At 41.0% G+C, this 22613-nt stretch overlaps 1 long non-coding RNA gene across 4 annotated transcripts in view; it reads right to left on the reverse strand.

The window, feature by feature from the left end:
• LOC141386393 (uncharacterized) overlaps window positions 1-22613 on the reverse strand; it is a 70059-nt gene that overhangs the window by 20127 nt on the left and 27319 nt on the right. For 2 of the 4 annotated variants that reach the window (XR_015494441.1, XR_015494440.1), the window contains exons 2-3: window positions 18216-18356; window positions 12319-12425 (exon numbers count right to left, since the gene is read on the reverse strand). This is a non-coding gene — a long non-coding RNA (uncharacterized LOC141386393). The remainder of the gene's footprint in view (window positions 1-12318; window positions 12426-18215; window positions 18357-22613) is intronic. The other 2 variants (XR_015494439.1, XR_015494438.1) reach the window with 1 other exon arrangement.

The raw sequence follows: 22613 nt of genomic DNA on the forward strand, positions 1-22613 counted from the left end.
CTGTGATGCAGAAATAAACTGGTTTGCACTGTTTGTGAGTAACACATCACAAATGCCTTATTGATGAGGTCAGAGGCCAGAGGAGAATGGCCAGACTGGTTCCAGCTGATAGAAAGGCAACAGTAACTCAAATAAGCACTCGTTACAACCGAGCTCTGCAGAAGAGCATCTCTGAACACACAACACGGCCAACCTTGAGGCGGATGGGCTACAGCAGCAGAAGAGCACACCGGGTGCCGCTCCTGTCAGCTAAGAACAGGAAACTGAGGCTACAATTCACACAGACTCACCAAAACTGGACAATAGAAGATTGGAGAAACGTTGCTGCTCTGATGAGTCTCCATTTCTGCTGACACATTCAGATGCTCGACTCAGACAACATGAAAGCATGGATCATCCTGCCTTGTATCAGCGGTTCAGGCTGGTGGTGGTGGTGTAATGGTGTGGGGGAGATTTTCTTTGGGTCCATTAGTACCAATTGAGCATCAACGCCACAGCCTACCTGAGTATTGCTGCTGACCATGTCCATCCCTTTATGAGCACAGTGTCTCCATCTTCTGATGGCTACTTCCAGCAGGATAACGCAGCATGTCATAAAGCTCAATCATCTCAGACTGCTGAACATGACGATGAGTTAACTGTACTCAAATGGCCTCCACAGTCACCAGAGCTCAATCCAATAGAGCAGCTTTGGGATGTGGTGGAGCGGGAGATTGGCATCATGGATGTGCAGCCGACAAATCTGCAGCTGTGTGATGCTATCATGACAATATGGAGCAAAACCTCTGAGGAATATTTCCAGCAGCTTGTTGAATCTATAACACCAAGGATTAGGGCAGATCTGATAGCAAAAGTGGTCCAACCCGGTACTAGTGAGGTGTACCTAATAAAGTGGCCGGTGAGTGTATGCATGCATGTGTATATATGTATATGTAAATGTGTCTGTGTATATATGTATGTGTATGTGTGTGTGTGTATGTATATGTGTGTTTAATGATGTCTCTCTCAGCTGATGAACAGATAAAGAGGAGGGACGAGCGAATGGAGGCAGTGAGACGTGATCACACACACACACACACACACGCCTATTTCTGCTCTTTGATTCTGCTGTGATTTGGTGAATAAGTGTAATTGTGTGTGATTAGCAATCAGAGTCTTTGTGCTCAGCGCGGCTCCACCAATCACAGAGCTGCAGCGTCACGCCAGCCGCTGTTAAACACACACTTTTACACTCCTGCCATCATTTACTGCACGTGCCGCATGTGAAGTGACCTTCCCTTTGTGTGCTGAAAATCACCCTGAACACACACATGATCTGCTCAACTGAAAGAGAACAGAGCACAGCACACACACGAGCGTTTTCAAGACTCAAGTCAGCATCGAATCACAAAACACAACTCTTCTACACTGCAAAACATGCGCGTATTTTTGAACATATAGTCTTGTTCAATCATTCATTTTCCTTCAGCTTACTGTCTTATTCATCAGGGGTCGATACAACCAAATGAACTGACAACTATTTCAGCATATGTTTTACACAGCGGATGCCCTTACAGCTGCAACCCAGTACTGGGAAACACCCATACACACTCACTCACACACTCATACACTACGGCCTATTTACTTGATCAGTTCCCCTACAGCGCATGTGTTTGGACTGTGGGGGAAACTGGAGCGACCAGAGGAAACCCACGCCAACACGAGGAGAACATGCAAACTCCACACAGAAACACACACTGACTCAGCTGGGACTCGAGCTAACCACTAACCACTGAGCCACCGTGTCACCCGATATAGTCTTGTTTTCAGAAATAATGAGTCAAAATGAAGTGTGTTTCTCCTTAAAACAAGCGAAATAATCTGCCAGTGAGGTGGATATAGACACCTTAATTTAAAAGGGAAATCAGTTATTATTAAAATTTGATTTTATAATCAATTACTTATTATATTATTATTATTATTATTATTTTGCTTACCCCATTGGCAGATTATTTTGTTGGTTGTACAGTTGAAGTCAGAATTATTCACCCCTCTATGATTTTTTAATTTTTTAAATATTTCCCAAATGATGTTGAACAGATTCAGGAAGTTTTCAGAGTATGATCATATTTTTTCTTCCGGAGTAAATCTTATTTGTTTTATTTCCGCTAAAATAAAAGCAGTTTTGGCCTTTTTTATACGGCTTCGTGCCTTTATTAATCAGGGGTCGCCACATCAGAATGAACCACCAACTTATCCAGCACATGTTTTAAGCAGCGGATACCCTTCCAGCTGCAACCCAGCACTGAGAAACAATCATATTCATATTCATACACCCGATTCACCTGTACTACATGACTTTGGACTTGTGGGGGAAACCAGAGCACCCGGAGGAAACCCACGCCAACACGGGGAGAACATGCAAACTCCACACAGAAATGCTAACTAACCCAGCCGAGGCACGAACCAGCGACTTTCTTGCTGTGAGGCGACAGCACTACCTACTGCACCACTGTGTCGCCCAGTTATTTAAATCAATATTTCTACTGAACAAAATTAATTGGAGATTTCAGTTCTTGAACTTGAGTGTTGCTGGATATTCCTGACGGATGAAATCAAGCACTGTCCTAGATTTGTTCATGTTCCAGAAGTAGACACATGTCACCGGTAAGACTGGCATTTGATTTGCATTTCCACTTGTATTATTGAATCAGTATGAAGCGGTGCTTTCCATCAACTCTGATTTCATGCTGAACTCCACAGAAAACAGTTCAAAGCAAACGCAGGAGAGGGAGGACTGACACACGTGTGTTGATGTAGGATGTTTGAGTTGCGCTGGAGACGCTGAGAGAGATTTACTTTTATATTCGTTATTAATAAGAATATTTTTGCCATTTCATTATCTTATTAATAATCATATTAGTCAATCATAAGTTTTAACAATCACATTAACGGGCAGCACAGTGGGTTGCCTCACAGCAAGGAGGTCGCTGGTTTGAGCCTAGGCTGGGTCATTTGGTGTTTCTGTGTGGAGTTTGCATGTTCTCCCCGTGTTGGTGTGGGTTTCCTCTGGGTTCTCCGGTTTCCCCCACAGTCCAAACACATGCACTATAGGGGAACTGATCAACTACATTCCCAGTGATGGGTTGCAGCTGGAAGGGCCTCCGCTGTGTAAAACATATGCTGGATAAGTTGTCGGTTCATTCCGCTGTGGCGACCCCTGATTAATAAAGGGACTACGCTGAAAATAAAATAAATGAATATATATATATACAGTATGTTTGTATGTGTTATATAATAACTTCAGGATTTTTATCATGGTTTATGTAGTCTACAGTGATTTGGCAATACTTGACAATACAGCTCATGTGAATCGAAATAAATATAAAAAATTATTATTATTATTATATTCAAAATTGTTGATTGCTAATTATACTGTTCATTCATTCATTTTCTTTTCGGCTTAGTCCCTTTATTATTCTGGGGTCACCACAGCAGAATGAACCACCAACTTATCCAACACGTTTTTTATGCAGCAGATGCCTTTCCAGCCACAACCCATCTCTGGGAAACATCCACACACACCCATACACTATGGACAACGTTAGCTTACTCAATTCCCCTATAGCACATGTGTTTGGACTGTGGGGGAAACCGGAGCATCCAGAGGAAACCCACGCCAACACAGGGAGAACATGCAAACTCCACACAGAAACACCAACTGACCCAGCCGGGACCTGAACCAGCAACCTTCTTGCTGCGAGGCGACAGCACTAGCTACTGCACCACTGTGCCACCTAAATATACTGTTTATAATGTTATTTCTTCACTACTACAGTGTCATTTGATTTAAAATCTTCAGTTTAATAATTCTGTTTAATGAAACTTCACAAATGCGTTGGCGAGACATATGTAATAACTGTTATGCCAATAAAGCAAGTTTGAATTATAATTTGAGAGAGAGAGAGAGAGAGAGAGGGAGAGAGAGAGAGACATTACACACACACACACACACACACACACACACAGAGAGAGCAGTGAGACAGATGACAGCATGCAGGAGTCGCATTCTTACGTTTATCAGGACAATCCAGACCTCACGTTACCTAGCAACATGTAATGGATAATTCAACTCCTGTGTATGTGTGTGTGTGTGTGTGTGTGTGTGTGTGTATGTGTGTGTATGTGAACATCATGATGGTGTTTTCCTCAGTTTAAATAACCAAATCTGACTACATTAAAAAAAATATATTTTTTTTCTATAAGTACAGTGGAGGAATAATATTCAGGTTTACTCTGAGATCAAGAGGAAAATAGGTCTCTGTTTTTCACTGAGAATGTATTTAAAGGGCATTATTTTCATGCAAAGTATACACGATTTCCCATAAACTATCATAAATATAATTACTCACATTTATTCATTTAGCAGAAACATTTATCTAAAGCAATTTATGAAATTCTCAAAGATTACATGTTTAGTGCTATAATACACTCACCGGCCACTTTATTAGGTACACCGGTCCAACACAAATGTCTAATCAGCCAATCACATGGCAGCAGCTCACTGCATTTAGACATGTAGACATGGTCAAGAGGATCTTTTGCAGTTCAAAGTGAGCATCAGAATGGGGAAGAAAGGGGATTTAAGAGACTCTGAACGTGGCATGGTTGTTGCTGCCAGACGGGCTGCTCTGAGTATTTCAGAAACTGCTGATCTACTGGGATTTTCACGCACAACCATCTCTAGGGTTTACAGAAAATGCTCCGACAAAGAGGAAATATCCAGTGAACGGCAGTTCTGTGGGCGCAAATGCCTTGATGATGAGGCCAGAGGCCAGAGGAGAATGGCCAGACTGGTTCCAGCTGATAGAAAGGCAACAGTAACTCAAATAAGCACTCGCTACAACCGAGCTCTGCAGAAGAGCATCTCTGAACACACAACACAGCCAACCTTGAGGCGGATGGGCTACAGCAGCAGAAGACAATCATCTCAGACTGGTTAGAGCAGCTTTGGGATGTGGTGGAACGGGAGATTGGCATCATGGATGTGCAGCCGACAAATCTGCAGCTGTGTGATGCTATCATGTTAATATGGAGCAAAATCTCTGAGGAATATTTACAGTAGCTTGTTAAATCTATGCCACAAAGGATTAGGGCAGATCTGATGGCAAAAGGGGTCCAACCCGGTACTAGTGAGGTGTACCTAATAAAGTGGCCGGTGAGTGTGTATTATTTAAAATTACTGTTTTTTTTTTCACGTAACTGCAACAAATAATACATCAAATGCATTTTACATTGTAATTAATGTCACATTTATCGTGTGGAAAATATAACATTTTTAATAATAATTTGAGGTCAAATCGGCCCTTTTCTTGCCAGAAATTATGAATTTTGCCCCAAAAATGAAATATATAAAGGATCACATGTATTCACACACAATCACACAAACAAACTCTCTCACACACACACACACACTAAACATGAGGGGATGAGCCGTCTCTCTCTCTTAAAGGCCTCATAGAGAATCAATTAGCATGTAAATGAATGATGGCAATAATGCGGGCCAGAATGCTATCTCACATGCAGCAGCAGCAGCAGAGACGCGTCAAAGACCTTCAAAGATATTCAAATCACAGTTTAATCCAGCGGAGGAAATGAGTCCCATTAAAATAAAAGCCTCACATGCAAATACTGCGCATTAATATAGTCCTTTATAAACATCTCCAGCGTCTCCTTCAGTTAAACACAACCAAATGAAAGATCGACAGATATCAAAACAAACAGTAAAGGTGTGTAAATGTGTGCGATTGGCAGAGGAAAGCCTGCTATTGAGTCTTTTATGAGGAGACCATTGAAAAAGCGGTGCATTAAACCGCCGCTCGCGCTTCCTTTGATTCCCTGCTGACCAATCAGACGCAGCGCTCAGAGATGTTTGTCCACCTCGAGTACACCTGTCTGATGAATGCATTAACATCGGTGAGCGACTCAGCTTAGAAACCCACACACACACACACGACTGATAGCAAAGAACAAACGTCCTCAATCTGTCTGATACTGCTGAACTCTGGATAAACTAGTCCCTCAATTGTAAAAATGACACACACACACACACACACACACACAAACACAAACAAGCACACACACACACATTTGGTCCCCAAAATGTCAGAAATACAAGATATACAGACACACACCTACACACACAATCATGCAACACACACACATATGGTCCCCACAATGTCAGAAATACAATGTACACACATAGACACTAATGCACTCACATATACATGCGCACATACATATTTGGTCCCCACACCATCAGAAATATAAGATACACACACATATACACATTTGGTCCCCACAATGTCAGAAATTCAAGGTACACACACACACACACAAACACACCACACACACACACATGTGGTCCCCACAATGTCAGAAATACAAGGTACACATACTCAAATATACACACACTTACACACACATGTACACACACATTTAGTGTCAAAAATGTATACACACACATACTCATGCATGCACACAGAAACACACATACACATTTGGTCCCCACACATGTACACGTACACATTTAGTTGCTACAATGTCAAAAATACAAGGTACACACACATTTACACACACAAACACACATACGTACGAATCTGGTCCCTACAATGTTAGAAATACAGGAAACACACACATGCATACACATTTGGTCCCACAATACAAGAATACAAGGTACACATACACTTACACAAATACACACACACACAATGGACGTCATCAATGTCCTCATATTTCACCTCCTTTTAGTAATACCTGTGTCATACCTATGTCATAATACAGATTGGTGTCCTGTTATGTCACAAAAACACATACAAACCACATGCACACATACACAATTGGTCCCCACAATGTCAGAAATACAAGATACACACACACACACATACACACACTCATGCATGCACACACAAACATGCACTCATACACAGAAAAACATCATCACCGCAGGCGATCACGAGCTCGGCCAGGAGTCTGTACAGGCGTCCCTTCACGTCTTTGTTCTTGCCTCACACACACACACACACACACACTCGAGTGAATGGCCTGATATGATTGTACATGTCACTGTGACCCAGAAGGCCTCACACAGCTCAGCTGCAGTCACTGATTTCTGCTCTTCTCTCCTCTAACAGTAACACACATGTGTATATCCTCGATACGCGTCACATGATTCCGCATGTTTAAGCTGCAGTAGGTGATTGTCTTCAGACGCATGTGTTGTTGTGCTGGTTGAAAGTCTCTTCACAGTCCAATAGTAATGATGACAGTAAATGATCTGAATGTGTTTATATGTATTTTTATATTCTGGGTAAAGCATAAAACTAAAAAAATGTTCATTGAATTAAATAGTCGGACCGTCATCTCCCTTAATTCCGATAGGCAGGTCAGACTGTCTGTCAGCAAATGTAGATTCGGACTTCTGCGCATGTGTTCACGCAGATCTGCCATTAGCGCGTGCCCGTCTGCATCACAAACGCATGCGCGCGAGCGAGCTGCGGGCCGCCAGCAGATGCGAGTCGGAGCCGGAGGCGCCGAAGGACAGCCGAGCTCGGGCCGATTACTGTAAAGCCAGGCGCAGGTATAATTCACCCTTAAAGCAGCCGCACGGTCACGAGACAGACCGGGAGAAATCAAATGCTGCATTGAAACTTTTAAAATCCTGAATCAGTATTGGAGTTACTTTAGCACACTGGAGGAAGGACGACACCATGGCTGAAGTATTACTGTTAGACAGGTCATGTTCTGTTTTAAAACTATTTTATGTTAGATTGTGTTGTGTTATGAATGGGTTATATGCACAGACGTGTTGTTCAGCCACTGAAATCTCCCGCTGAAAGATTGATGATTATTTTCAGTTTCATAAGGTTCTTTGACAGCATCTATAATGTAGATTTATATTTAGTTTAACAACAAAACATCAGTAAATAGCGCTATTCCGCCTAGCCTGCTTTACTGAGCTGAGCTGTGCTTTTATATTCACATTGGGTCATTTTTGAACACTGACAGCCTTCCTGTACTGTTTACCGCTACTCTGAATATTCACTCTGAAATAGCACGAAAGTGTGGCAAAGTATTACATGTAATTCCTGCACGGCGCTGGCACTAACTAACTGGCAAATGACATGAACTAGTCTGTCGGCTGTTGTGACGCGGTGCACGCGCTCGCGATTTCAGGGGGTGTGGCTTTAAATCACAGTCCCTCCCCGCCGTCCAAAGATAATATGCTAAGCGGTTAGCATTTTAGCAGATCACCTACTGCACCTTTAAGCAGTACTGCACTGTTTATAATCATGCTAAATACACTTGCTGCTTTCTCTGCACAATATTTGATTTATACCATCATCATCATCATCATCATTAGGGGTTAAGCGCTGCAGGTGTGGAGGCAGCTATTGTTTTGGTTAGCGCTTCTCTTCTTCCGTTTCTTCTGCTGGATTTGAATGGCAGGTCATATAGCCGTATGCAGGAAACTTGTATAGTTTGGCTCACTGATAGAGGGCAGTGCAGTGTTTCCTCTGGGGTATTTTCCAGCAGTGGCGGCAGGCCTTTTACACAGATCTACCAACTATCTATGGTGTTATTTCAATGACAGTTGTTGAGATCGCATTTCTGTAATACGAGCATGCAGATCTCTGTGCTTGCATGCTGATTTCCTCTGCTCGTGCACAAAACCTCTTGCACGCCCTCAAATATACACTGCTCAAGCACAGATCTTCTTGTGCGCTCTCAAATAAACGCTGCTGAAGTGTGATTTAGTGCGTTTATGTAACGAGTATGTCTCCAACATTTATTAGATTTGCTAGGAAGATTTCTGAATGTCTCCAATAGTCCTGCAGAGCGGCATTAAATACGGCTATAAACTCCAGCAAGATGAAGTCCATATATGCAGAGCCACAGACCTTTATCTATAAATACAGTATAATAATGGAAACTGTGTTCATCTTAACTGAAAGCTACGTCATGTTTGCTAGCCTTACGCACCCGTCAGTCAGTCAGTCAGTCAGTCAGTACGTAACCTTAGAGAGTTTAACAAATGGAGCACATCACTACTGCGGTTACAGAAAAGTTTGCGTTGTTATAATTCACTTACCTTTTAATACGTTTTAGTGCGATTTTAACTCGCTTTTTAAAAAACGACTGAATGTTTTGAATGAGATGCTGTAATGTAGCCGTGGCGGGATCAATTTTGGTGTGGCGCCCGCCATGGAGCAAAGAATGTAGCGGAAACCATGCAGTGTCAACATGAACCACAGCTAACCTGAAGCCTCTAACTCAAACTCTCTAGCGCCACCACTGATCCAAAGTTTCACACATGTTTATCATTATAACTTTAAAACTGAAAGGGCAAATCAAAATCCTCGTCTCAGTCTGATTCAAACGCACACCATCACCTCATTTTCCATCATGAAATTTTTTCGCTATTTTGAATTTTTCGCAAAACATATTTGATGGAACTCATCCCAGGCCGTGTGTCTGATATTCACCAAAATTGAAAATCACGTGATCGACAGACCATGCTGACAGACAGTTATTAAATTCAAGTTGACTCGACGTACCGTTTTAGTTTAACTTGCGGACAAATCTAACGTAGAGCTTGCAAAAATGGACTTGAGGCAATATCTCCGTAACGCATTGACGTATTCACACCAAACCTGGTGTGTGTTATGACAACCATGGTCTGACATTATCTGCAGCGTTTTGGCACAGTGCCCCCTAGAGGTCTGGAGACAAAAAAATAGCTTTTTTGCTTGTATCTTCTCAACACTTCACATCTGACAGAGCATGCTGAGTGGAATAATGTCTGATTTTCCCAGGTCAGCCATTTTGGGCATTTAGATTTTTGTCAAAAAATGCTATATTTTACAAACATATTCACGTATTATTACAAAACATGGTCTGCATCTTGGACAGCATGCCCGGAAGGTACTCAAAAACTTTTAAAGCAGCGCCACCTTGTGGCCAAAAGTTATAAGCAATTTTTGAAAAATGCTAATAACTTTTGCTAAACATTACCTATTGACATGCCATGTGTCTTCTTATATTCTCTGGATTATGCTGAGACTATTGATACTAAATATGCCAACTCCTATTAGACTGCTTTTCGATTTTCACTAAATTAAAAATCTCATGATTGACAGACCATGCTGACCAAAAGTCATAGAATTCAAGTTGATTCGACCAACCGTTTGACTTTAAACTTTAACTTGAGAACAAATCAAACGTAGAGCTTACAAACATGAACTTGAGGCAATATCTCTGTAACACACAAACGTATTCACACCAAACTTGGTGTGTCTTATGGTCTGAGGTTATCTGCAGCATTTCAGCGCACTGCCTGCTAAAGGTCCGGACATACACAAAATGGATCTTTTTTTGCTTATAACTTCTCAACCGCTTGTCCAAAATTCATAAAATGTCTCTTTAAATGCGGCGGAGCATGCCAAGTCCAACGATTTTCCCAGGTCAGCCATTTTTCTGTCAGCCATTAAATACCTCAAACGTTCTCAAAAGCTCATAGTTCACTTTGTCTGAGGCTCCTTACTAACCCAGCTGCTTTTGGACTCTGGACTGCTTTACTCACTCTGCCTCTGGACTGCTTTACTCACTCTGTCTATGAAGTGCTTGGCCCCTTAATTGCTGCTTGCAGTTATATTTATTATTATTGTTACCTTTTGCTTATTTTTTAAACCTTTAACTGTCTAAGCATATTTATTATGCAGCAGATGGCCTTCCAGCTGCAACCCAACACTGGGAAACACCCATACACACTCATTCACACACTAGGCCAATGTAGTTGATCAGTTCCCCTATATCGCATGTGTTTGGACTGTGGGGGAAACCGGAGCACTCGGAGGAAACCCACACCAACACGGGGAGAACATGCAAACTTCACACAGAAACACCAACTGACCCAGCCGAGACTCAAACCAGCGACCTGAGTGCTGTGAGGCCACAGTGATAACCACTGAGCCACCACGTCGGCCATTTTATAATTTTCATGAACATAATGGCACAATTTTTGTTTAATTTAATGAACATTTTTACATTTTCTAACACACATTCTAGCAGACACACACACACACAGACACACAGACAAACACACAAACACACATACAAACACACACACATTCTCCCGTGTTTTCTGTCCTTATTTCTGCCACCCAATTATCGTGTCCATGGCAACTATCTTGGAGCGGGGCCCATCAGCAGTTCCTCTGCCCGTCTCGCCCCTAAAGTCACTCTCCATTCAGCCCCACAGCCAAACACATCGCCATGGCAACCCATTTGCAGTAATATCAATAATAGCGTCTATTAGAGGCCGCTGGAATTATCTGTGTTTTGCCTTTTCATGCTCAGAATGAACCTGCTGAGTGTCTTTCTCTGCTCTGTTGACTGTCTGCATGTTTCAGAGTAGAGTGAGACACACACACACACACACACACACACACACACACAGTTTCCTCATGGCTACCAAAAGATAATCCCACACGACAAAAAATGCTCTTCTTACTCAGAGTTTTTGTCTTGTTTCTAGTCCAAATATCTGCAAACTCCAAAATCTAGAAGCATTTTCGAGACAAGCAACTACTATTGTTTTGTTTTAATTAATAATGTGACAAAATCAAGTGAGTTTTTCCCTAAAATGAGCTAAATAATCTGACAATGGGGAAGAAGAATAGTCCTGTTTTTCCCTTTTGATATAAGATTATTCTGGTTATTGTTCGATTATTTAGCTTGTTTTAGGGAAACTCTCTTCATTTTGACTCATTATTTATTAAAACAAGACTATATTAATTACCTCTCTAGAAAATGCTTCTTGATTGAAGTATTTTCAGATATTTAGACAAAGAAGAGCATTTTTGCAATGCAATGAAAATTACATTTACCATTTATTGTTGTTCAAATGATTAAATTGTAATGCATGTTTTATAATTTATAATAAGTTTTTTATGTATCTTTGATGCACTGTAAAAAATGCAGGGTTCCACACAATTCATTCATGTTTTCCCAACACAAATCCATTAAGTTAACTTAACACTTTTAACAAATGTATGTGGATTAAACATAAAAAGTGACACGCTCCCATATTAAATGTCTTAAAAATCAACATATGAAATTATAACACATGTAAACCTTCCAGCACATTTACATTTAGAAATACACTTTTGCTGAATTGATACAAAATATTATGATTTATAAATCACTAAAGAATGAAAAATAAAACAAATATGTGAAATAAATGTGCAATTATGCAAAATGCTTGATAACAGCACTTACACCAGTGATGGGTTGCAGCTGGAAGGGCATCCGCTGCGTAAAACATATGCTGGATAAATTGGCGGTCCATTCCACTGTGGCAGCCCCAGATTAATAAAGGGACTAAGCTGAAAAGAAAATGAATGCATAAATAAATGAATGAATGAATGAATGAATGAATGAATTAGTTAATTAATTAATTAAAAGTTATTCATAATAGTTTGTGTCTTTATTTTGGTGGTCAAATTGTCATAAGTGTGTGGATGTCAAATAGACAACCCAAGCTCATTCTGGAAACGTAGCCCCGCGGACATTTCTGGAGACCGCGATTTACGTGGCCGGAGGTACGTAAAGGCCGTGTTTGGTTTTTTTCGAGCGAACGCTGCGGGGCGGTGTGGCGCCGCTCCGCCCCTCCTCTTCGCGCTCGCCGCGGTTGACGACGACCGGGATCGAGTCCGGGGAACGACGGGTTCCGGAAATCAGGTAAGACGAAAAACGGAATCCGGAAAATAAGGGCGAGAACGCGGCGGGATCCGAGAACGCGGTCTAAATCGAAGACGAGGGCTTTTGCTTTTTTTTTTTTTTTCCGATCCGGCGGCTATTCGCGCGAGAACGGCGTGGGCGCGAACGCCGTGCGCTCCCGAGAGGCGCCCGCCCGAGACACGAAAAAGCGCACACAGCGGCCTCTCGCGGATCCGCGAAAACAAAAAAACGCTCGAATACGTACCTCCCGGGACGTAAATCGCGGTCCGCAGAAACGTCCGCGGGGCTACGTTTCCACAATGAGTCCGGGTTGCAAATAGACAATGTCTTGACTTCAAATCAATGTGCATTGTTGACGTATTTTTTCACGTCACAGTTGATGTCGATTTTCATCATTTTGATGATGCAAAAACATAATTAAAGCTGCTGTATGTCAGTTTTTTTACTCTTCTAAAGCATAAAAACAGCATCATATATTTGCAGATATTCAGAATCGTGCGCAGTAAACATTCTTGTTTATCTGAGAAACAATGCTAAAGTCAGATAATCTGCTTTGAACATGTGCGTTCCGTCCCAAAACTGGTCTATGTTTTGATTCTTTTAATCCGCAGAATGCCAGTTCAGCCGGGCTGCCTTGGTGGGAAAACAGTGTATTTCATTCATTCAGTCAGGAAGACTCTCATTGAATGCTGTCCCAGGAGAGAGCCCTGAGCTCAAAAGATACTTGAGCCAGGGGCTCCCTCCTGTTTGCAAGGCGAGAGGGGAGTTTGAGCTCAGGTATATCTGGAGAACTCCCCTGCTGTAGTAGCTGATGAACAGATAGTGATCGCTCTTAAGAGATAGATACTGACTAGCAGCATGTCTATGTGCTGATTTGGATTAGTCAATTAACTTAAGCTGCATGTTTTTGGATGGTGGGAGGAAACCGGGGAACCCAGGGGAAACCCACGTGAGCACAGGGAGAATCACTGATATGTGTTGGTTTGAGTTTCAGTTTTGAAGTTCAATCTCAAACGGTTTACGTTTTTATCCAGATCTGAGCTGAACTATCAGTATATGACAATAAATGTCATGTGAAATAGCATTCAAACTATCACTGATAGCATTTAACACTGAATAAAGCGCATGAGCTGTATCTGAGCTGATCATTGTTCAGCTGCAAAAAAATTGAAGCCGTTTCTAAAATATACATTTCAGGTGTTGCTTAAGACAAAAACTTCTTTTAATATGTAAAATATTCCTTCTATCGCGTGCTGCTGCTGCTTTTAGATGGAAAATGGATCAAATCAGCCTTTAGGCTCAATAGTCAGGCAGTCACCTCAATCTGGCAACCTGCACTTGCGTGGACTCATCAGAGGGGAAGCCGAGTGTAAATGTGTTTTGATCCAGGAGTGCAATACCTAGTTTAACCACTTGGTGTCAAACTTACATACTGCACCTTTAAATATTTGTTAAGAATTTGATTGTAATATTTAGCTAAATGCTAAGACTTTACAACAACATTCATTTGTAAAGCACAATAATGTGACTCAAATGCTATACTGAAGACTAGAGAAATCAAATACACTGACAAACACAAGAATTACAAAAACTGAAGAATAAAAATAGTGCACAACTGTTTTCTCTCTCTCTCTCTCACACACACACACACACACACACATGCACGCACGCACACACGCTCTGCTCTTCTGCTTGATTTGGCGACACACTGAGGCGTTTATTTCAGCTGTGTTGCTGAATTCTACCAAAAGTCTCTCTTCAGGGGGTGGAAATCTGAACCAGACGCCTGATTCACTTGATTTTGATGCGCAACACACACACACACACACACAGGGAGAGAGAGCGTCAGTGTAAATAACAGTGAGTCTTTCCTTTGTTTTGATGATCGTGGCCACACTAGAGCTCTTGACGTTTGTTCAAGCGCTCTGCCATTTACCTACAGTTCTGCAGAAGGCCTTCGCTAACACACTGACACTGTTCAGCTCATTAAATTAATCAATATCTAATCCAGTGTCAGACAGCAGACGCCTGCTCAAACATCTCTGAAGCCCAACGCAAATGTACCTCATCATTAATCACAGAGGGTCAAAGTTTGAACAGAGAGCAGGATTACAGTGTTAGTGATGCTCGAGAGAATCACAGCTGATCATATAGAGCAGAGACAGACATTCACAGACAGACAGACACTTCCTCAGCCACTGCACAAACTATCAGCACATCAGGGAAACATTCTACCCCAAACCCCAGAGCATTTAGCCACAATTCACTGAGTTAGAGAATACAACACAACTGCAGTATTTATAGGGGAAAACTGACTGTGTCCATCCAGCGACGCAATACATTAATGCCTCTTACAAAAAGAGAGAGGAGACCAATAAAAACCCACGCACGCATGCACGCACACACAGATTACTATAATGAATCACTGTAAAAAATGCAGATTAATATTGTTTTCATTACTGTTTTATCCAAAAATGTTGATTAAATGTACAGTTAATTTTGATCTATTATTATTTTATTGATATATATGAATAATATGATATATATATGATATATTGAATAATAGGATATATTATTTAGATTTTTATTTTATTATTACTGTATATGTATATATCTTTTTTTACCACTACTACTATTTACTGTGTTTTTATTATACATGTATGCTATTATATCCTTAATGTAAACTCTATAAATGCTTTGGCAATACATTTATAGCATTTGTAATGTCATTAAAGCAACTGATTAATTGAATTGACAGAAAAACAGACAGACAGACAGACAGACAGACAGATAGACAGACAGACAGACAGAGACAAATAGACAGATGAGCAGACAAACAGATAAATAGGCAGTCAGACAGAAAATAAACAGACATACAGACGAAAAGACTGGTGAACTGACAGACAGATGTAGAGACAGACAGACAGACAAACATGCAGGCAAAACCGACAGATGAAAACACAGACAGACAGACAGACAGATAGACGAACAGACAGATGAACAACAAGATGGACAGACAGACAGATAGACAGACAGACAGACAGACAGACAGACAGAAAGACGAACATACAGACAGATGAGCAGAGAGACAGAAAAAAAAGCCAGACAACCAGTAAGACACAAACAGACGAACAGACAGATAGAAATACAAAGAGACAGACAGACAGACAGACGAACAGAGACATAAAAAGACAGAAAGATGACAGACAGACAGATCATCAGAACAACAGACACAGACAGACAGACAGACAGACAGACAGAAAAAAGACAGACAGATGACAGACAGACAGACAGACAGACAGATAATCAGAAAGACAGACAGACAGGCAGACAGACAGGTGAACAAAGACAGAAAAAAGACAGACAGACAAAAGACAGACAGACAGACAGACGACCAGACAGAAAGACGAAAAACAAATTGATAGACAGACAGAAGACAGAGAAACAGGCAGTGAGACAAAAAGCAGACAGACAGACAGCAGACAGACAGAGGCAGATATACAGGAGCTCTTTCTGCTGCTTCTCTCTTTCTGAACCGCAGCTGTAGTGGCAGATAAAAATTGCACCTTTCAAGAGTGATTATCTGTGATCATGTGTGAGCGGTGGAGACGTGTGTGTGTGTGTGTGTGTGTTCAGAGTGAAGCCAAAGGAAAGTCACAATTATCACTCCATTACTGCTACACACAACACAGAGAGCGAGAGCTGGACAAAGAGACGAACAGACCAAAAATAGAAATCATCCACCGTTCCTCAATCCTCAAAATGATCCATATCTGTGTGGATTTCCTTTTGGACAAGAATATAGTCATTTTTAAATAAGTAATAATAAGAAATGCCAATTTTAACAATAGATCTGATGATGATGATGATATCAGTGCCGAGTATTGTAGAAACTCTTTATTTCACTGGAATATTTGATGAACATTTAAAATAACATCTATTATAAAAATATGCATCTATTATAAATAATAGGAGTTTAACATCTTTTTAAATGAAAGTAATATCTTTTTTTTTTGTATATTTATGGTATAATGTTTATAATGGGATCGTTTCATACTAGTTTTCAAAAAATCTAAAGAGGCACAAATGTTTAAAACTTCAAAATCGTATTTTTCAAGAAAAAGAGAGTCTTATTAAAAAAAATAATAATAAATCATTATTTTTACAAAACTGCCTTTCTTATTTAGTTTCTTGTTAGTTTCTAGTCCAAATGTCTAAAAATTCTCAACATTGGCTCATTCTGAAAACGTAGCCTATAAACATTTCTGCACTGTAAAACCCAAAAAGTTAAGGTAACAGTTAAGGTAACTCAAACCACTTCAAGAGTTTGCCCTTAGCTGATGATTGACGCATGTTTGGCATTCTGTCCCGGGAGAGAGCCATGAGCTTGTGAGATCCTCGAGCCCGGGGCTCCCTCCCGTTGCAGGGCGAGAGGGGAGTCTGAGTTCTGGTAGGTCTCGAGAACTCCCCTGCTTGATAATGGTAAATGTGGACTATAAATATCTATGGAGAGTGCATGCTGAATTCAACACTTGTCTATGATGTTGATTTAGTTTGTCAAATTATTTGTTACATGTGAAGGAGAAGGAGGAAACCGGAGAGCCAAGGGAAAACCCAAGCAAACACGAGGAGAACATGCAAACTCCACACAGAAATGCCAACTTGGCCAGGTAGTGTCTGAGCCGGTGACATTCTTGCTGTGAGGCAATAATGCTAACCATTGGGCCTCCGTGCTGCCCTGACAAGGAAAGGGGAAGAGTGGGGTGGAAGTGGGGACTCTACAAGACGAAGAGGGCTAAGGTGAGATACTCTGTTTATTTATAGTGATTTGGGAATCGTCTGATTGGTGAATCGTGTGTTGACTAATGAGGACCAGCTGCTATCAATCATAATCATATCAATCCCTCTCGAAATTAGTTTATGAATAAACTTCACTTAAGGGAACCGATCGCAACAAACCATTTAAGTTTAAAAGCTAATCCTAATGAGTACTGTGAACTTAGAGTAAACGAAGCAATTTGAGCACAGTAAACCCCGATAAATGAAGAGAACTCAAACCAACTGAGTACTGTAAAACCTAAGTAAAGGCAACTCAAACCGTTTGAGTAAACCGACTGCTACAAACCATTTGAGTTAAAAAGCTAATCTATATGAGTACTGTGAGCTTACTCCATTTAAGTTGAAGTAATGAGGTATTTAATTAACTCTTTACCTTCAACACTGAGTTCAAAACTCTTTTCAAATGAGTAGAATTAACTTGCAGTGAATTTTGAGTTAACGACACTCATTTCATTTGATAAAATTGACTGATGAAATACAATGTTGAAATACAATGTTGAGATCGTGAATTATGTAGCCAGAGGAATGTATGGCTGCATTTCATCTCTAAAACGGTATGACGTTGTTATTTTTCATAATATATGCTGACCGATTACCTCTATGTGGACAGCTTTTCCACTGTTACCAGTTTATCCAGTGGCTTGCAGTGAACGTTGGCGGATTTGAGATGCAGAGAGGAGCTGACCATGATGATAGGGTTTGAGTATGGTGAAGAACAGTTCCAAAAAGCAGGTAAACTAAACAAAAGCCAAAAAATAAAATAAACAAGATAATAACAGGGTGAGAATGTGGTAAAATCTGAAAATGTGGTAAAAATCTGGCGGCCGCAAGGGCTTTTCTTTTTCTGGACTGCTTTTGAAAACACTGTCTTTGGGTTTAGGGAAGTGGGTGGGTGGGGGTGGGGGGATGTCGGTCAGTCAGTCAGTCAACAGTGGCCTCTGGTGGATTTACATGAGAACAGCAGGTGTAAATGGCACTCACGAGGGAAATTTGAAATCTGAAAAAGCGTACACGGCGGTCTCTGGTGGATTCACGAAAACAAAAAAAACGTAGCTCCTGGGACTTATTTGTCGCTCTCCAGAAATGTATACAGGGGTAAGTAATCAGAATGAGCCTGAGATGAAAATTCTTCAATCAAATAGAATTTTCTAGTATAGCAAACATATCATGTTGTTTTCAGAAATGAGTCAAAATTAAGTGAGATTTTCCATAAAACAAGCGAGATAATCTGCCAATGGCATAAGCAAAATAATCTTATGTCAAAACAAAAAAACAAGATTATTCTGCTCACCCCATTAGATTATTTTGCTTGTTTTAGGGAAAAACTCACTTCATGTTGCCATATTATTTCTGAAAACAAGACAATAATAATAATAATAATAATAATAATAATAATAATAATTGCTTGTCTATAAAATGATTCTCACATTAATACTTTTTTAATATTTGGACTAAAAAGACAAAAACCCAAAGTAAGAACAGCATTTACACTTTCATATTGTTCAAATCAATGCTTAAATCACATGAATACAGACCCATTCTGTTGAAACGGCACATTTCAGAAGCTGAACTGAAGCGCTTTATCCACACACATATATATTGTGTGATGAAAGCGAGAGCATGATTGAGAGACCCGTCCACAACATCAGATAATGGCAAAAGACAAATGGACTATTTCCACAGCAAACAAAATGATTTAACATTCTCCCCGTGAGGAGAGCAGATAATGGATAATGCTGAACTGAAAAGCATTTTCCTAAAGGAAACGTGCAGCTCTGTGTTTGCTTTTCTACATTTGTCATGTCACAGTTAAAGGCACATGACATCATGTTACGCAGCACGCTTTGTGTTGCAGAAGAGACTTGATTCAAAGAGCAGAATGGCAATGTTTGGCTTTTACTTTAGCTGTTTCCATCCAGCTATTTTTACGTGCATTGTGAAATATCGATGCAAAAATGCATGATGGAAATGCCTAAAATGTACATACATTTTTAAATGTGCATAAAATATATGCACAACTGAGTAGGACAAACTTTAATCTGATAAGAACACAATGCACAAAGTATGATGGAAACACACTTGACTAAACTCCACACATAAAATGTCTGTAAATTAACCTGTTTTAGAAATGTTTTTAAACTGTTATTTCCTTGGTTATGCAGACATTGAAGTCTGTGTGAAATCTAAATGTGCAATGTTTATTTTGCTAGCTTACACTGTTATTATACAGGTGAAAAAATATCCCTGCAAGTTAATCTGCATATGTTAATATAGTGTGTATAAGAGGATTAGATAAGTCCTGAAAGTTCTACTTTGTCCTACAGCGTGCACTTCATCAGCATCTGCGCTTCAGTGATGTAGTTTCAGACAGATGCTGATCAGATACAAATGTGTGTGTTCAGGATCTTTGCGTCATTAATGTTGGTTTCCAGCTTTCCATTGTTGCAGATGTGAAATGTTGTTGTGCTGATTGTAAAAGGCCTCAGGTCTCCGTCAGTCCGTCATGAATAGTGCTTCAGTATTCTTCTTCTATTATTATTCTCTCCAGAACTGTCTTGAGCATCTGTCTGCGCTCCCGTCTCACGCCTCCAGAAGCCACCGCATTCACCGTGTTCATTGTGTTTGGTCTTGGTCTACTGAGGAGAACAAACAGCACAGTGGAGAATCTCAACAGTGCAGCAGACTCCACTCCTCTCAGTGATGTCTGTGCAGGAGCAGCAGGAGCTGAGGAGGTGATGCTCTGCTGTGCATCACTGACTGGAAACACTGCTGTATTCACTGATGTTTTCTGCAATATTACAGTTTTGACATTTCAAGAGTTCACACTTAGACATTGCTTGATACTAGCATGTTTGCCGTGCTGTCCCAGGAGAAAACCCTGAAAACCCTGGGACTCTTCAAAAACAAAGATAAAGGTGTAATTCTAGATGGGCTATTTATAGTGAGTTTGGATTAATCTGATTGGCTTACTAGTGATTACAGATGGAAGACCAGCAGCGATCAATCATATCACGTGCTCCTCTCGAAATTAGTTTGTGAAACTTCTTCGAAGCTTATTCATGTCTTCGAATAGAAACACAGCTATTGCTACACTGCAAAAATGCCTTTCTTACTTAGAGCTCTTGTCTTGTTTCTAGTCCAAATATCTAAAACTCTTTTTCAAGAGTTCACACTTAGATAATGCTCGACTATAATAGAACCCTGAGCTCAGAGATAGATCAGCTCAAGTTTCCCGCCTGGTCAATTAGCATTAGGAAGGACACAAGTTCAGGTATTTCTCGAGTGCCGCTGTTTATACTTTGGCTAATATGGCTAATATTGATTCAGTATGTATGTGTTAAGTGCTTGTGGCTGTTATTATGATTTGTTTGTGCATGTTGTTAGACTGGCGAGGTAGGTAGTGCTGTCGCCTCACAGCAAGAAGGTCGCTGGGTCGCTGGTTCAAACCTTGGCTCAGTTGGCGTTTCTGTGTGGAGTTTGCATGTTCTCCCTGCCTTCGTTCCCCCACAGTCCAAAGACATGTGGTACAGGTGAATTGGGTAGGCTAAATTGTCCGTAGTGTATGAGTGTGGGTGTGAATGTGTGTGTGTTCCAACCCGGGCTCATTGTGGAAACATAGCCCCGCGGACGTTTCTGCAGACCGCGATTTACGTCCCGGGAGGTATGTATTCAAACGGTTTTTTGTTTTTGTGGATCCGCGAGAGGCCGTTGTGCGCGCTTTTTCGCGTCTCAGGCGGGCGCCTCTAGGGAGCGCGCGGCGTTTGCGCCCGCGCCGTTGTCGCGCGAAAAGCCGCCGGATCGGGAAAAAAAAAAAACAAAAGCAAAAGCCCCCGCCTTCGATTTCGACCGCGTTCTCGGATCCCGCCACGTTCTCGCCCTTATTTTCCGGATTCCGTTTTTCGTCTTACCTGATTTCCGGAACCCGCCGTTCCCCGTACTCGATCCCGGTCGTCGTCCACCGCGGCTGGCTCCGGTTCCTCCTCCAGGGCCTCCACTCCGCCGACGCAACGCTGTGAGCTAGGCGGTCGAACTGATTGCGTCGGGAAAGCCCTCCACTCGGAGGCGAGCCGTCGGCCGGCGAGTGCGAAGAGGAGGGGCGGAGCGGCGCCATACCGCCCCGCGGCGTTCGCTCGAAAAAAAAACAAACGCAGCCTTTACATACCTCCGGCCACGTAAATCGCTGTCTCCAGAAACGTCCGCGGGGCTACGTTTCCAGAATGAGCTTGGGTTGGTGTGTTCCCAGAGATGGGTTGCAGCTGGAAGGGCATCCGCTGCGTAAAAACTTGCTGGATAAGTTGGCGGTTCATTCCACTGTGGCAACCCCGGATTAGTAAAGGGGCTAAGCCGACAAGAAAATGAATGAATGAATGAATGAATGAATGAATGAGTGAATGAATGAATGAGTGAATGAATGAATGAATGAATGTTGTTAGACTGTGGGAGAAAACTGGAGGACCCAGGGAAAACCCACGTAAACACAGGGAGAACATGCAAATGCAGGAAGTTTTTGGGAGAATATTTATAGTAGTTTTAGAATGATCTGATAGGCTAGCTGATGATCAGCTGTAGTCAATCATATCACATGCTCCTCACGAAATTAGTTTGTAAAACTTCACAAATCAAAAAGCATTTTAAAGACAAGCAAAAAATTTGCTTTATTTTGAGAAATAAGTCAAAGTTAAGAGAGCTCTTGAAACAAACATTGTTAAAACAAGCCAAATTATCAGCCAGTGGAGTCAGTAAATTAATTTTAATTCAAACCAAAAATTTATTATATTACTGACACCACTGGCAAATTATTTAACTTGTTTTAAGGAAAAACTCTTAGTTTAAGCGTATTATTTATCAAAAACACAATATTTATTATTACTTATTACAATATTTATTATTAGACTACTTGTTTTAAGGAAAATCTTACTTACTTTTGATTCATTAGTTAAAAAAAAATAATATTAGTCGCTTGTCTAGAAAACGCTTCTTGATTTAGGAGTTTT

This window comes from Danio rerio, chromosome 6 (assembly GCF_052040795.2).
Source record: "Danio rerio strain M-AB ecotype USA chromosome 6, GRCz13ab, whole genome shotgun sequence".
NCBI classification, from domain to species: Eukaryota; Metazoa; Chordata; class Actinopteri; order Cypriniformes; family Danionidae; genus Danio; species Danio rerio.